The following is a 16,405-nucleotide window of genomic DNA, read 5'->3' on the forward strand; positions in this document are numbered from 1 at the left end:
CTACAGAATCAGCCTAGGGTGTCATAACTAAGGGACAGAGATACGTGTTACTTCATTGCTGTGTCCCCAACCTGCACATTGTGAATGACATGTTATGAAAGTGTAACGGGTCCCAAGCTGGGCCGGGTACCACAGTTACAGTATTGAATATGTTGGGTTCAATGCCTCTCTTGTAGCGGTCTCTGAAAAACAGAGGAAATGTACACAGGAATGAGGACACTGAACCATCTCTTGTGTTTCCCAAAGCTGATCTGACATTTATTCACAATTCAACATCAATAATAATAAATCACAATAAATCCATTCAATAAATCATTTCCCCATACTGCAACAATGTCTCTTTTTCACAAAGTCCTTTCTCAGGTTCAAACTACATGTAAGTATGAAATGTGTGTGTGTGTGTGTACTGTTCTTTCTTTCACAGGTCGGTAAGTATGTATGTGTGTGTGTGTGTGTGTGTGTGTGTGTGCGCGTGTACCAGGTGGGTAGGTATGATGTATGTGTGACTATGTGTACTGTATGTGTGACTATGTGTACTGGGGTGTGTGTCTTACAGGTGAGTATGGAGGTGAATATGGAATGTCTGATGTGTGTATGTTCTGCTGTCCCTTCAAAATACATTTGCATATACAGTATGTCCACTTTCTCAATAACACTGTTTCCACATACAATAACCCTTTGGCTTCAATATTCCCATTAAACCTCTTAGTCATCATATCACATTGAAATACATCCAAGTGCATCTTCAGTATTTGTACTGGTCCCATATACAGTAGCTACCATTACTTAGTGCATTAGATTCAACAGTGTTGCATCTGCTATCAAATAAAGGCTCAGAATCACAATGCAGCATAAAGCCACATTATTAGCTCAAAGCTATTTTCAGTAGTTGACTATTGTCTGTTCAAAACCATTTGACATCATCACACAGGGAATAATAATTGAAAAGGAGATTAGCATATTCAAATACACTCAAACACTATAACCTCTATAAATGCACTTCTGACATGAGGCCATTAATCAATAAAGATAGTTGAAGTACCAAAATACTAAATAGTAAAATAGAGAATATCAAATGCAAATATACTGTGTGTTCACCACCTTAGCACCAAGTGGTGAAATAAAACGAATATAACTGCATCTAAAGATTACACAACCCTTCACCAGTCATATCTCTGTCAAGTGTTCAGGCAACCAACAGTGGAAATGTCGTGGATAAAACGAAACAAGCATGTTAACTTGTGCAGTACACAACAAAGCAGGCGGCAACTTCAAAGGCTTCTCAACGTGGCCGCAGCCATTATGCAACCCTGCAAGCGTTCATTTCGCGGACTTTTTCCCGACTTTTAAACTCGATATTAAACACACAAAACCTTCATAAAAACTCAGCACAGTCTCTTCACATAAACACTACATCTTATGAGTTAAGTTGGTGTTGTTTTCACGTTGTACTAACCTGAAAAACAGAGGAAATGTACACAGGAATGAGGACACTGAACCATCTCTTGTGTTTCCCAAAGCTGATCTGAAGGGGGGAGGGGAACGCACCTACACCTTATAGGAGGAACTAAGGGAAACACCTGCTGCAGACAAAGGTTCCGGCTCTCCATCTCAAGTGCACTGTATTGAATTACTACCGATATTATTTGGCTTGTAACCATTAGAGTAATAAAAATAATAAACATACTGGACTTTTAAATGATAAAGTGCATAACCATTTTCTTACAGAATAAAAGGTTACTTCACATTTGTGAGGGTATCACACACTCCCCGACAAACAAAAGTGGCTCCTGACACTTGACCTTAATAATAGAAAACCCCAAAGTTCAAGTTTCACTTGTACATAGTATAAGAAAAAGAACACAATAAAGCATTCGAATGTCCTTAGTGTGCTGTATAGTTCGTGGCACTTTAGTACTGTTCGTGCTCGCAAGTGTGTGTACAGTCTTTGCTGTGTCTCAGTTCAGTTCAGAAACAGTGAATGGGATATGTGGTGAGTGGGAATGGGTATGGGTATTGAGTGATGGATGCGGCCATTGGGGGCTGAAAGGGAAGGGGATAGGGCTGGGGGTAGCACATCTGGGTCCACTGCATCGGATGGACTCCAACTGCATTCACGGTGGGACGGGGCTGGTAAGCTGGTTGGCCAAGAGAAGGGTAAGTAAACACATAGTTAGGCCGTCTCACCCTGGTGGAGTGTCTGGGAGGTAGTTGACCTTCAGGCTGAGGCTCTGCGATGTCTTCCTCCTCGCCGACTGCTTCAGGTATCTCTTGGTCACCGTGGTGCTGAGGCTGATCCACATCCTGTTCAGTCTCACTCTGTACTTCCTGTTCCTCTTCTGTGACGCTTTCTCTCTCTTGTTCAGGTTCAGCTTGTTCAGGTTCGACATGGACACGCTCTTCCTGGTGAGTCTCACTCTGCTCATGATTTCTTTGTTGCTCGTGGGTTACGTTTTGATCTGGGAAGTCATCATCTGATAGGTTACAACTGCAGATACCTCTGGGCACCCGCAGCCAGTAACGGTACACACCTTCCTCTTCCTCAGAGTCACTTGCATCTGGGCTCTGTGTCTGTTCTGTAGGTTTTGGGGGTTCTTTGTGTCTCTTAGTTCTCTTGTGTGACTCACGTGTGTTGGTGGCTGGTTCCTGGGGTGGCTCAAATGGCAGGTCATTCACTTGTAGCAGCAGGTTTCTATGCAGAGTGCGAGTAGGGCGGTTTCCTGTCTCAGGGGCCACTTTGTAGACAGGATTGTCTCCAACCTGCTCTTTCACAGTGTAGATGGTCTGCTCCCAGTAGGACCTTAGTTTACCAGGACCACCTCTCTCACTGAGGTTTCGCACAAGGACTCTGTCTCCAGGCTGAAGAGTCACACCTCTGCACCTCTTGTCATAGTACTTCTTTCCCTTAGAGCTGGACTGCTGACTGTTCTCGCTGGCTATTCGATATGCCTCGATCATCTTTCCTTTCCACTTTTCAGCATATCCTCTGTGGGTCTCAGCTTCTCCCTCTGCCATGAGGCCAAAGAGGAGGTCGACAGGGAGACGGGGATGATGGCCATACATCAAGTAATAAGGGGAAAAGCCTGTGGCCTCGTGCTTTGTGCAATTATATGCATGGACCACCTGGGGCAGGTGATCTTTCCAGTTAGCTTTTTCTTTCTCTCCCAGGGTCCTGAGGATCTGCAAAAGTGAGCGGTTCAGCCTCTCCACAGGGTTACCCTGGGGGTGATAGGGAGTGGTCCTGGAGTGGCCAACTCCGGCGAACTGTTTCAGGGACTTGAACAGCTCGTTTTCAAACTCCCGCCCAAGGTCATGGTGGAGTTTAGACATATAGCCAAATCTGGGGATAAAGTCATTAAACAGCTTGTCGGCGGCCGTCTTGCCAGCTTTGTTACGGGTGGGGTAGGCCTGCGCAAACCTGGTGAAGTGATCTAATACAACGAGAATGTACTCACATCCACCGCGGGAGGTTTCCAGGTGCAGGAAGTCGATACACACCAGCTCAAGGGGATAGTTTGATGTAATACTGCCCATGGGCGCTCTTTCAGGCACAGTTGGCTTTTTCTGTTTCAGACAAGGGCACTTTCTGGTGATGTATTCTTCGATTTCGCTCTTCATGAAAGGCCAGTAGAAGCGCTCTCTTGCTAGAGTCAGGACTTTTTCAACACCGACATGGCCCATGTTGTTATGCAGGTAGGTGAGAGCCAGTGGTCTGTAGGTGGCAGGCAGGACCAGCTGTCTTCGACCTATGGTTTTCCGGTAGAGTAGGCCATCTTCTATGTGCAACTTGCCCCACTCCCTCAAGAGTCTCATGGTGTCTGTGTCACAGTTCCCTTTGTTGCACTCTGTCGGTGGGGTGTTGTTCTCCTTTAACTCCATGACCTTTCCAATTGCAGGGTCTGCTCTCTGTTCTTTCACCAGTTCATCATGGCTGATCGCTTGCAGTGGTTCCACGTGGGGCTGGGTTTGGGATGTTAAGCTGAGGGCTGCTACCCAGGCAACGTCTCCCTGTTCGGCTCTGCGGGCTCCTTCCCATACAGTACACACAGCCTCGTCTGATAGCTCCTCAGAGCACGCTGTCATGAGGTTTTCAATGTCAAGGGGGCAACGAGATAGGGTGTCGGCATCGATGTTGCTCTTGCCTGGCCGATATCTGATGTCGAAACGGAAATCAGCAAGCTGTCCCACCCACCGGTGGCCGACTGCGTTGAGCTTGGCAGTACTTAGGACATATGTGAGCGGATTATTGTCCGTGAAGACAGTGAAATGAGGGGCATAGAACAAATAGTCTCTGAATTTATCACATACTGCCCATTTTAATGCCAGGAACTCAAGCTTACCGCTGTGCAGGTGGTAGTTCTGTTCCGCTGGTGTCAGTGTGCGTGACCCGTAGGCAATCACTCTCAGCTTTCCATCCTGGTGTTGATAAAGGACTGCTCCCAAGCCTTTTTGGGACGCATCTGTATGCAGGGTGAAAGGATGGATTGTCAAGTCCCAGTCCCCCTATGCAGCCCCTGTCATATGTGTGAGAAAGAAGGATGGATCTTTGCGCCTGTGTATCGACTACCGTCTCCTAAACAACAAGACAGTGCCCGACCGTCATCCCCTTCCCCGGATCCAAGACCTCACTGACTCACTGGGAGGGTACGGGTGGTTTTCGATACTCGATCAGGGCAAAGCCTATCACCAAGGCTTTATTGCTGAAGGATCAAGGTACATGACAGCGTTCACGACCCCCTGGGGACTGTACGAGTGGGTCAGAATCCCCTTTGGGTTATCGAACGCCCCAGCAAAGCACCATATGGCCTAAAACACATTTTAAATGACATGTAAGCACTGTGGTCTAAATAAAACCACCCTGCAGCCAAACACCATGACGGAGATGGATGGATGACGGTTGTTAAGAGTAGACCAACACACTTCTCACGGTGTGTGTGAAGATCACAAGATAAATCCTTCTCAAAACCGTGTTCTGCTTTGAAAAAAAAGGAAAAACGAACGAAAGAAAAAACGTGTAACTCAGCAGATATGACTGTCAAAACACCCTGTGGTTTATGAGTTTTCAGGTAAACTTTTTTTTTTTTTTTTCAAAATAACCTATAAGGCAACTAGCTCTCCACCGCACTGACGTCAACGGCGGTAAGCGCTGGAAAGAATCTGGAAATAAAAGTGGGGTCCGGGGACCCCCAGGGGTCCTTGAGGGGGTTCCAGGGGGTCGCCATACAAAATGATTTGATGGAATGGAACCAAATGGACCCTTATAGGGCTGTAACTCTGAGAGTGTACAAATAGAACCAAATGGACCCACTGGTACTATTTGTACACTCTCAGTGTTATTATGGTCTGTGGTCTCAAAGTGGGGTCCAGGGACCCCCAGGGGTCCTTGAGGGCGTTTCAGGGGGTCCCCAGCTAAATGTAAATGGTGCATTTATATAGCACTTTATTACAAAGCCCTTTACATAGATTGTGCTGCATTACATTCACCCATTCACACAAACGTACACAGATGGTGGAGGAAACCATGCAAAGCACCAACCAGAGTCTTGCTCAAGGACACTTCGACACTAACTCTGGGGAATCCCGGGATCAAACTGGGAACCTTGCGGTTCCCATCGGCCGCTGTACAGGCCACTCTACCCCTGAACCACTACCGCCCCCTTGGAATTTGATGGTTAGGAACCGTAACTCTGAAAGTGTACAAATGGAACCAAATGGACCTGTTGGTTCTATTTTTACACTCTCACAGTTATGGTGGTCTGTGGTCTAATGCAGGGGTTGTCAAAGTGGTGTCCGGGGACCCCCAGGGGTCCTTGAGTGTGTTTCCCCAGCAAAATGTACTATTTTCCAAAACATATTTGTATTTATCTTTAATTTTTGACTTTTTTAACACCACAAATCTGGTATGGGGGTCCCTGCCCTGGCACGAACATATTTTCAGATGCACATTCATTTAGGGGTCCCTGGATTGAAGGAGTTTGAGAAGCACTGGTGTAAGCTACTGTCTGTAACCACAGACCACACACACCTGCACCAAGGCACAGCTATCTTCACAGGAAAAGAAACACTCCAAAAATAGACTGAGGCCCATGATGCTGGTTAATTTACAGTATTCATTAAAATAGACTGAGCTACTCTCCCATGACTGCTTAATTTACAGTATTTCATGCAAGTCTATAGCACCAAGCTGTGAATTTGAGTGTAGTTAGGGTTATTGCGACCGTAGGTCGCAGTTACTTGCACACTATCCAAACCTCCACCGGCTGTCCCTCCGTCACTCCGTCACTCCCTCTGTCACACGTCACACGTCACACTTTTGCCCTGCTCATATCTCTGCAACCGTTGCCCCGATCCATGCCAGATTTTGCACACACACTCCTTGCCTGCCAAACTACAACCTCCAAGGACCCCCGGAGTTTCGGGGACCCCCAGGTCCCTGGGGGACCCCCAGGTGTAAAAAATTACCAAATGTGCAAAAATGACCAAATGACCACCCCAACGGGGCTGCTCACGGGGCATTCCCGGGGACCACCCACTCCTGGTGCTCCAGAACGGATGCAAAAGTGGTGGCGCCCCCAGTGGAGGACCCCCTGCCACTGCAGCTCACATAAAATGCCGTAACTCGGGCTAGGAGCGACCGGGAGAGCCGGGGCCGGTACCTATTCGTCCGCCTTGGCGGCGAGGAGACCCCACCCCTCATTTCTCACATGGCCCTCTAGCGCCACCATGAGGCCAATTCAGATTTTGCCCTAAAATCACGAAAATCACTACACAGTATGTCTACACTCATGTCAACAACATGGATCAGGAAGATTTTGGAAAAACAAATTTTTGCTCTATTTATGGAGATAAGCGACCAACGGTCGCTTATCTCCCGATTAGGGAGTCTTACTGGTTGTTACCACTGAAAACACATTAATCATGGTGATAGTGATTCTATAGACTGTAGGGTAGAGCAACCTTAGGCACGGTGCCAACATTGGCACAGGGGAGGGTGATCACTGGCACACTGGCATAGGTGTGAGAAGGAGTTTTTTTCTTCTAAAATTAAATATTCAAAAATGTTTAGTCAGTTAAATGAAGTCCCCTCACATCTATATAGAAATCCTGCACATAAATCTACATTCATTCAAACTCCTAACTCTGACTGGGCAGGGAGTGTGGGAGAAGGGAGGATTATTGTTAATCTAATGATGAAGTTTAATGTCTAATGATCATTAGGCCTACATCCTGATGTGGGAAAGAAAACCCAAAGAAGAAAAAGATAAAGTAAATAAATGTATAGTCCATGGACAATCAGAACCAGTTGGAATTATGTAATGATGATTTGGTGTCATAATTAAACTTAATGTTCATGGCAAACTGACTATCAAGAAAATTAATAAACTTGCCACTTCAGATCAGAAAGGTTGCCGACCCCTGCCCTAGACTGTACTGTACATCACTCCCTTATGCTCAGCTTCAAGGATGTTATTAAACGTTGGCAACAAAAAATATTTCTATAAATAATATTCATAATCAACCGTATCCTCCCTAAGACCTGCCATCCACATGTGTGCCCATCACACTAGTTATGAGGAGTTATGATAACTGGCATGGCATGTCATGTCATGGTATTTCATGGCATGTGATATGGCATTGCATATGGCATGGCATGACATGACATGACATGACATGACATGACATGACATGTCATCATGACATGACATGACATGACATGACATGACATGACATGAGATGCATACGGTGATATTTGACCACACACCTCGTCAACAGTTTGAGGGAAGCTCTCTTTCCACTATGCAGATTATGCTCTCTGCAAAAAAAACGTGTGGTGACCCTGACGTATGTTCAGGTTATTTCCATGAGGTTGATTGAGGCGTCCCTCCCTCCAGCAGTGTATGTTATAAAGCTCAGTGATCAGTGTGTGTCAGTGTCAGTCTAGTCATTATAAAGCTCAGTGATCAGTGTGTGTCAGTGTCAGTCTAGTCATTATAAAGCTCAGTGATCAGTGTGTGTCAGTGTCAGTCTAGTCAGGAGCTACAATGAGCTCCTTCCTGATGCTGCTGCTCTGCATAGCAGCCTGCAGCCCTGGGAGATCAGAAGGCAAGTCACACCTTTTACTTTCAACATTAATTTATTTGAAAAGATCTTTGAAAATGTTCCATTTCAACTGTCATGTACTGTGTGTACAGTACATGACCTGTTGTTGAATTTTGAAATGATAATGTATGCATCATCTGTGGATCATTAGGTATTTTTTAAATGTTTTTCGTCTTTTATTTCTGACTTCAGGAATCATAGCTATCATAGTAAATATTGGCTGTGCAGTTTGAGCCACCAGTTTTATAAAAAACACTGCTTATAGAATCATGTTGTGGAAACTGTAGTTCTGTGAAAACGGCCTTGCAAGGCTTCTGTCATCTCTCAGACCACACATCCCACAATGCATAGCGTCTGATGGGTGGGTATAGATACGATCTATATGTGTGCGTGTCTGCGACACTAGGCTACAGATGTAAACTTTAGTGTTTTTATCTTTGGTAGGCCACTTGTACAGGTTGGTCGTGAGGGACCTTCAAATGGCCAGCCTCTCCAAAAGGAGGGCCAAACAGTTAGCAATAAGGTACTGCTCTGTATCAGCTATTATAGGAAGATGCTCAATTTGGAGGAGGAGTTGTTTCCTTTAACCATGATTGTTTTTTGCTGTGTTTGTCAAGTATGCCAACATATGTATATTGTATTGCTACAACGTATGTAGCAATGTTCTGCCCTGTAGCCTATGCACTTAGCTGGCTGTTTCCTATTATCTGAACTCACTGGCAGTGGTGTGTGTGTGTGTGTGTGTGTGTGTGTGTGTGTGTGTGTGTGTGTGTGTGTGTGTGTGTGTGTGTGTGTGTGCGTGCGTGGGTCTGTGTGGTCATGTGACTTGGAGGTGTGCAGTGCCAAGTGGCAATTCAGTCAGACAGAAAACCCCAAATATCTGTGTCTGTCTGTCTGTCTGTCCATCTGTCTGTCTGTCTGTCTGTCTGTCTGTCTGTCTGTCTGTCTGTCTGTCTGTCTGTCTGTCTGTCTGTCTGTCTGCCTGTCTGTCCATCCACTGCTGTTCCACCACTGTGTTGTATGAACATGCACTGATATTCCTTCCCCGGCCCTCATGACAGAGCATAGGTGACCAGTCTACTAGATAGTGTCTAGTATTTACATTAATCAGGGAACACTTTAGCTGATTTTTTATACAACATGTGAAAGAATGAAATAGGGAAAGTTAAAACTAAACTTGCTCTTGCATTTGACCCTTGTGCCCTCAATAATCACAACATCAAAGGCCAAGTGAGGACCAGGTACTTATAGGACACATATACTGTAGGAATAGATACGTGTAAATATGTAGATAAATGGTTTTATTTTTTATTGATCTCTTTCTCTCTGCCAACTCTTCTTCTTACCTTTCTCTTTTTGTGGAAATAACAAAAAACGATGGATCTTGTTGCAACCATGTTTTACAGCAGCAAGTGTGATGTAACAATAACGTTGATTCTGATTCTGATGACATTCCAGCCTGAGTCAGATGTGTTGCTGTTGTTCTGTCATCTAATGATCATGTTGTTATTTACAGTGACAGAGAACTACAGTACTCACATGTGATCACAACACATGTCAACAGATGGAATGTATCTATCTATCTCTCTCTCTCTCTCTCTCTCTCTCTCTCTCTCTCTCTCTCTCTCTCTCTCTCTCTCTCTCTCTCTCTCTCTCCATACAGTGTCAGTGAGAGTCAGTCCTGAAAGACTTCAGTTCTTTGAATATGAGTCCATCACACTGAGCTGTGAGGAGGAAGGGAAGCGTATGCTGGGATGGTCTGTGAGAAGACTGACCAGTGAGGGGGTGGAAGGAACCTGCGGCAATGGATGGGGAAGCAAAAGTATGGACAGACATTCTGACTGACTGACTGACTGAATGACTGACTGACTGACTGACTGACTGACTAATTGATTGATTTAAAGTGAAATTTTCTTTCTTTTCATTATGATTCTGTGTAGGAGGGTCGTACTGTTACATCTGGCCGTATCATTGGGACAGTGGTGTTTATTGGTGTCAGTCCCAGTCAGGACAACTCAGCCAGACCATCAACATTACCATCTCTGGTACAATCAATATAATTACTGTATATATACTGTACATGTGTTGAGTAGACAGACATTATTAACATACTATCAATTATTACCCAGGATTCCAGGTTATAAAACCTTGCACTGCTGATATATAACATGTGATAATTAGTTAATTACATGATTATTCACAAGATTTAGTTTCCTTTGCACAAATCTTTGAATATACAGTATTAAGGACTTTTAAGACGTATGTATATAATAAACACTATACAAGTTCTAGTGGTTTAATATTTCTCCTCCATCAGCCAGGCACCCTGCATCCCTTCATTCACACACAGAGACGTATCCATTCCTACACAGATTAAAGCACATACAGGCATGACATTAAATTATGACCTCTGACCTCAGGGTCAAAACAATATTTAAATATTTCCTCGTATACTGTTGTACATTTTAGATGGAGATGTGATCCTGCAGAGTCCTGTACTTCCTGTGATGCAGGGAAGTGATGTCACACTCCACTGCTTGTACATAGACCTGGCATCATGGAGACAAACATCCTCCAACCTCCCAGCTGATTTCTATAAAGATGGATTCCTCCTCAGGGCTGAGTCTACAGGACAGATGACCATCCACAAAGCTAACAAGTCTGATGAAGGATTCTACAAGTGTCTCATCTCGGGCCGTGGAGAGTCACCACAGAGCTGGATGGAAGTGACAGGTGAGATCAATCATTGCCAGAATCACTATAATTTAACATGATTCAACTTTTCACATTTTGGCGCCCCCTATGGTCAGATGATGAAGCACCTTTGGCAGAGCAGTCTGTATATGCCCATAAACATGCTATTAAAATGTGGGGTTGATTTGATATTGCAGGTGTTTTTTATTTTATTTTTTATTTTCACAGTTAAACAGGGAGGAATGTCACAAAACTGTTTGTCAGTAATTGTGTAATGCAGGGCAACAACACTCATATTGACTATACAGATAAACATCTCTCCAGCTCTTTAGTAACAGAAAATACATTTTCAGGAGGGTTGCCAAAGTGATCTCAAAGGCCCTCTGGGGGTCCCCGGACCCCACCTAGTAGACTACTATGTGAGTATCCTGTACATTTACCATGAAGTGTAACCATGCAGATATGAGCAGGCTGATCCTTAAAGGTGGCACCAACCCATGCCAGGGTTACATTGAAATCTATCATGACTATGAATGGGGCCTCGTTGGTCATGACAACTGGAGCCAGAACAATGAAGATGTGGTGTGTAGGAGCGTTGGCTGTGGACAGGCTGGGAATGGATCTTCATTCATAATGAAACACAATATAACTAATATACCTGACAAGGTGAGGATCAATAATGGGAACTGTAACTACACGCATGTAATGAAACACAATATAACTAATATTCCTTATAAGGTCTGGATCAATGGTGTGAACTGTAACGGGACAGAGGATCAGCTGTGGAACTGCCAGAACTTCAGTGGCTGGGGGGTCAATGTCTCCAACCAGAACTTCAGTGACTGGGGGGTCAATGTCTCCAACCAGAACTTCAGTGACTGGGGGGTCAATGAATCCACTCAGGACTCAGTTAAATGGATCACATGTTCGGGTAAGAACACACCTCGGTATCAACATCATCACTTTGTTGTCTCCGCCAGGCTGAAATAAGAACATTCATAGGGGGGCCCACAGTGAATCCTTGTACCCAGGGCCCAGAATTTGGTGTGACACCCCTGCGTGCGTGTGTGTGTCCGGCGTCTGTCTGTGAACAGCTAATCTCCTTTAGGCCGTTTGCAGTGCAGATACCAGAGCAGAACCTCTGCCCCGAACTATTACATATTTCCATTCCAGTTCATTAACATTCTTGAGCTTGGAACAACATTGATAACTTATTTTCTTGGAATGAAGCTGGAATGTTAAGTTATGTCACTCAGCAAGTGACGTCACATAACTCTAATTTCCAAAATGGATTGACTCTTTGTTTGTTTGTTTGTTTGTTTCTTTCTTTCTTGTAGATAAGGTTGAAATAAGTTTAGATGGTTTTAAATGTGCCGGAGCTGTCCAGTTCAACATAACCTCAAATGAGGAAAATTCACAACACTATGTTTGTTCTGACAACTGGGGTAAGAGTTACACTACCTTGATTGAACAGCATGAAATTATTCCCTTTCCCACTTTCTTAAATTCTTCCAGTCTGGGATGATATTATTTTTATTATAATTAGTAGTATAGTAAAAGCAGCAGCAGTGATAGTATTTCTCATACAATTCCAATTAAAATATGCTGGTTTCCTCTGACATAAAGGAAAGGAACAGGCTGACCTTGTGTGCAACAACCTCAAATGTGGCATCGCAAAAGATGTTCCTGACCCGACCAAAATGACATCACCAGAGGGATTCACCTCCAAAGGCAAGAAGATTATTAATTGTACCGGCACCAGAAATGAAGACCATCTGTGGCAGTGTGACCCTAAAGACCCTCAGACCCATAGTTGCTCTAAACCTGCTTTCGTCACATGTTCAGGTATGTTTGTTTACCTCACTGTGGTTTCCATCTGCGCTCTCATCTCCAACAGCTGTCGGTTGCAAACCACAGATACAGACATGACATGCATGCATGTGTGGAAAGAAGTGACACTCTGTTTGCAAGACTGAATTCAGTCAACCATCTTCTTTATTCTGATGCTTTTAGGCATACAGTCTTCATCAGAGCAAGTTGCATACAGTTGCATAAATTAAATGTTTATTCAGATGTACACAAATACACACACATAGGCCTATACAGTGTTGACAACACACACACAATACACAAAATAAAATGAATTTGTGCACTGTTCAATGAATGTTCTAATATTCAATGCCAAAGCTGTGGTACATTTTCACATAAATATCTATATTAACAGATCACCCCATGTTACGCCTTCAAGACGGGGACAACGTCTGTTCTGGAACCTTGGTGGTGGAGGAGGGTGACATGTGGAATATTACCTGCAATGAAAACACCAACATAACAGCTGATATGATGTGCAAACAACTGAGATGTGGAGTCAGTGTCACACACAACTTTACCTGTGACAGGAGCCAATCGGTTCCACCGACACTGAACTGCTCAGGTAACATGAATACATACATCATAGTTTCAGCACAGCAACTGGATTGATCAACTCCTAAATTAAATGCTCCCCCCCATGTTTCAACAGAAAAGATCAACATAACTCTGCTGGACAACCACAGTCCCAGTAACTGTTCTGGTTCAGTTTACATCAATAGTTCTATGGGTCTGCAGCCTGTGTGTGGTTCAGACTGGGACATAAATGATGGAGAAGTGGTTTGCAGAGAGTTGGGCTGTGGCAAGGTGAGCTCTCATTCTTTATGGTTAGTAATTAATAACTTATCTGTGAGCTCTCTTTCTGTATGGTTAATATCAAAGTAATAACGTATCTGTGGCAAACACACACAAAGAACTTACAGGTTGATTTCTACACTTTAAATTCACATTAATCATTTTACAGTGTACTGGCATTTCCAATACATATAGGCTACATTTTGCACAAAAGGTCCTCCTCCACACCAGTACTCAGCAAATAAACAGGGCCAATATGAAATGTGTTTTTAAAGCTGTTTAGTAACACATTTCAAAATGTGGAACTTCAACTTCCATTTGACAGCTGCTGAAATGTGGGATACCTGCAACCTTTAATTATGCCTGAAGTAGCTTATGAAGGGTTAAACTACTAAAGGTGTTTGTCAAAATATCATGATTCTGAATCTTTGCAAGCATTTGTTTTGCACCAAAACCTCTCCTTGGCAGATAAGCCATGCCCACTTTTCCATCTGAAAATGATAGATTGCTGGGTGCCTGTAAAAAATGCACTTCATTAGTTTATTCAATTCCTCAAATACTACAGTAGGAGATTAGATACCACTACACAATGTCAAAATAATGCCTCAATATCAAGGTCACCTGGAGAGCCAGTGGCCACCTAACATTTAATTCATAATACCTTGTTTTCTGGCAGGTGATTTACACCAGCACCACTGGTACCACCAGCACCACCAGCCCCCCCACCACCACCAGTATAACCAGTACCTCCAGCCCCACCAGCACTGAACATCATGGACTACTGGACAATGTCAACTGTAATGGCTCTGAGACGTCACTGTGGCACTGCAAGGCCAAGTACAATGACTCTGTCCCATGCACTTCCAAGGCTCATGTCACCTGTGAAAGTAAGATAATGATGATTCTTCATTGTAGTATTGTATATTATTGCAGGAGTTTGGTGGATGTTTTGTTTGTAAGCTTTAGTCATCATTAATTTAGTGTCTACTGAATGGCGGCCCCCAGAGAAGGGTATGTGAGTCAAGACTGTAGTAAAGCACACATTTGTTCCCCTAATAATTCCTCCTCTTTTCAGACCCCAAGGTGGTGTTCATGAGGAATGGAACACACTGCTCTGGCCAGGTGGCAGTAGAGCATGCTGGGAAGGACTACTGGCTCTCAGGGACCAATGAGACGTGGAACCACACTGCTGATGTGGTGTGTCTACAAATGCATTGTGGGAACGCCACTAATGTCACCCTGTTCCCTCACGTTCCTTCTGGAGATCCTGGAATGGAGAATGATGTTTGGAGTGAGACGTACAACTGCTCCTCCACAGAGACATCACTCTTCCACTGTCCAAAGGACAACACATCATCATCCAATCAGAGCCTCGCTTTGGTGGAATGTTCAGGTAATGTTTTACCCTTGTAACGTTGCTGTAACGTTGCTGTTGTGTGTGATTAGTTTGATTTTCTATTTATCATGGTGCCTTAATTTCTTCCCCACAATGAGTATTCTACAGAACATAGTTTGGTAAGATGTCCTCACTATTTTCTGTTTGATTTTAACGTGTATTTCAACAGGTACTATTACTGCAGCGCTGTCAGAGCAGTGTTGGGGGACAGTGCAGGTGTGCACCCATGCAGGCTGTGGGGGTGTGTGTGCACACACCTGGACTGAAGCTAATTCTGAAATGCTGTGTAAAGACCTGGGCTGTGGAGCTGCCTTCACCGGTATTGAGCAGAACATCAAGGGGGATGTGACCATCCTGGCAATGTACCCGACCAATCACACCACCAACCTGACTGAGAGCATCATCGTGAAACCAGAACCACAGACCAACTGTGACAAGCTGGCCTTCGTTGTTTGCCAGGGTAAACCTACACAAAGATTAGAGTACTCATTTGATTATAGATTGATATCGACAAGGCAAGATCATTTGTATTGCATTTCAACAACGGGGCTATTCAGAATGCTTTTCACAAAACATCAAACAGTAAGACATTGAATTACAAAATAAGTTGCTGAAAATATGTAATAATAATAACCAACTCAGTATAAGGCAGCAGCAAACTGTCTTCATTTTAATGGGTTATACTCTAGTGTACACTGTGTATTTTTTGTCAATTTATAGTCCTTATCTTCATAATTGGATTTTGTGAAAATCAGTATATTAATGTCACAAGTACCACTGAAATGACATAGACTCTATCAGGGGTGGACATATGCCAGATGGGCCGACCATTAGTGGGCCAGTGGGCCCCCCCAAAAAAACGACTTCATCGCGTTGCTGCCTCAACGTGTTGTGGGCTTGTAGAACTTCTATGTTCGGTTCGGGCCAGTTGTGTTGGGCCGGCCTGGGCCAAGATGCCAGTGTTGAATTTATGTCCCTGGACTCTATAGTAATATAATTTCAGCTGTATTTACTGCATACTAATGTAATTATAGTTTTACCTGTGACATTATGTTATTTCTTTACATGCATAAAAAATACCATTTCCATGCAGCCAGTGACAAGGCCGATTTCAAGGATTCCAGAGATCATTGTTCTGGAAATGTGAAGATACTCTATCGAGGTCAACGACACCCTGTCTGTAAAGAAACCCTGAATGACACCGATGTCCAAAATACCATCTGCAGAGAGCTGCGATGTGGAGAGACCGGAGAGCCTGTTGAATTCTTTGGACCTTTACCACAAAGTCCACCTGAAGTGGTGTCAGGACTGAGTTGTCCTGCAAACAGCAACAAGCTGGCAGACTGTAACGTTACTTTACAGGACAAAGGACAATGCACTCTGGGTGGCCTCCAGTGTTCTGGTAGGTTTTAAATGCTTTCATCTGATTCCAACTGACTTAAACTAATAGGTGTTGTACAGATACTGTGCACATTACAATAACAGACTTAACCCTTAAGTTCTGTTCAGATTCACTACACCTTTGTTCTGTTCGGGTCATTTTGACCCGGA

Source organism: Nannobrachium achirus, assembly GCF_963921795.1.
Source record: "Nannobrachium achirus genome assembly, chromosome: 15".
In the NCBI taxonomy this organism is placed as follows: Eukaryota; Metazoa; Chordata; class Actinopteri; order Myctophiformes; family Myctophidae; genus Nannobrachium; species Nannobrachium achirus.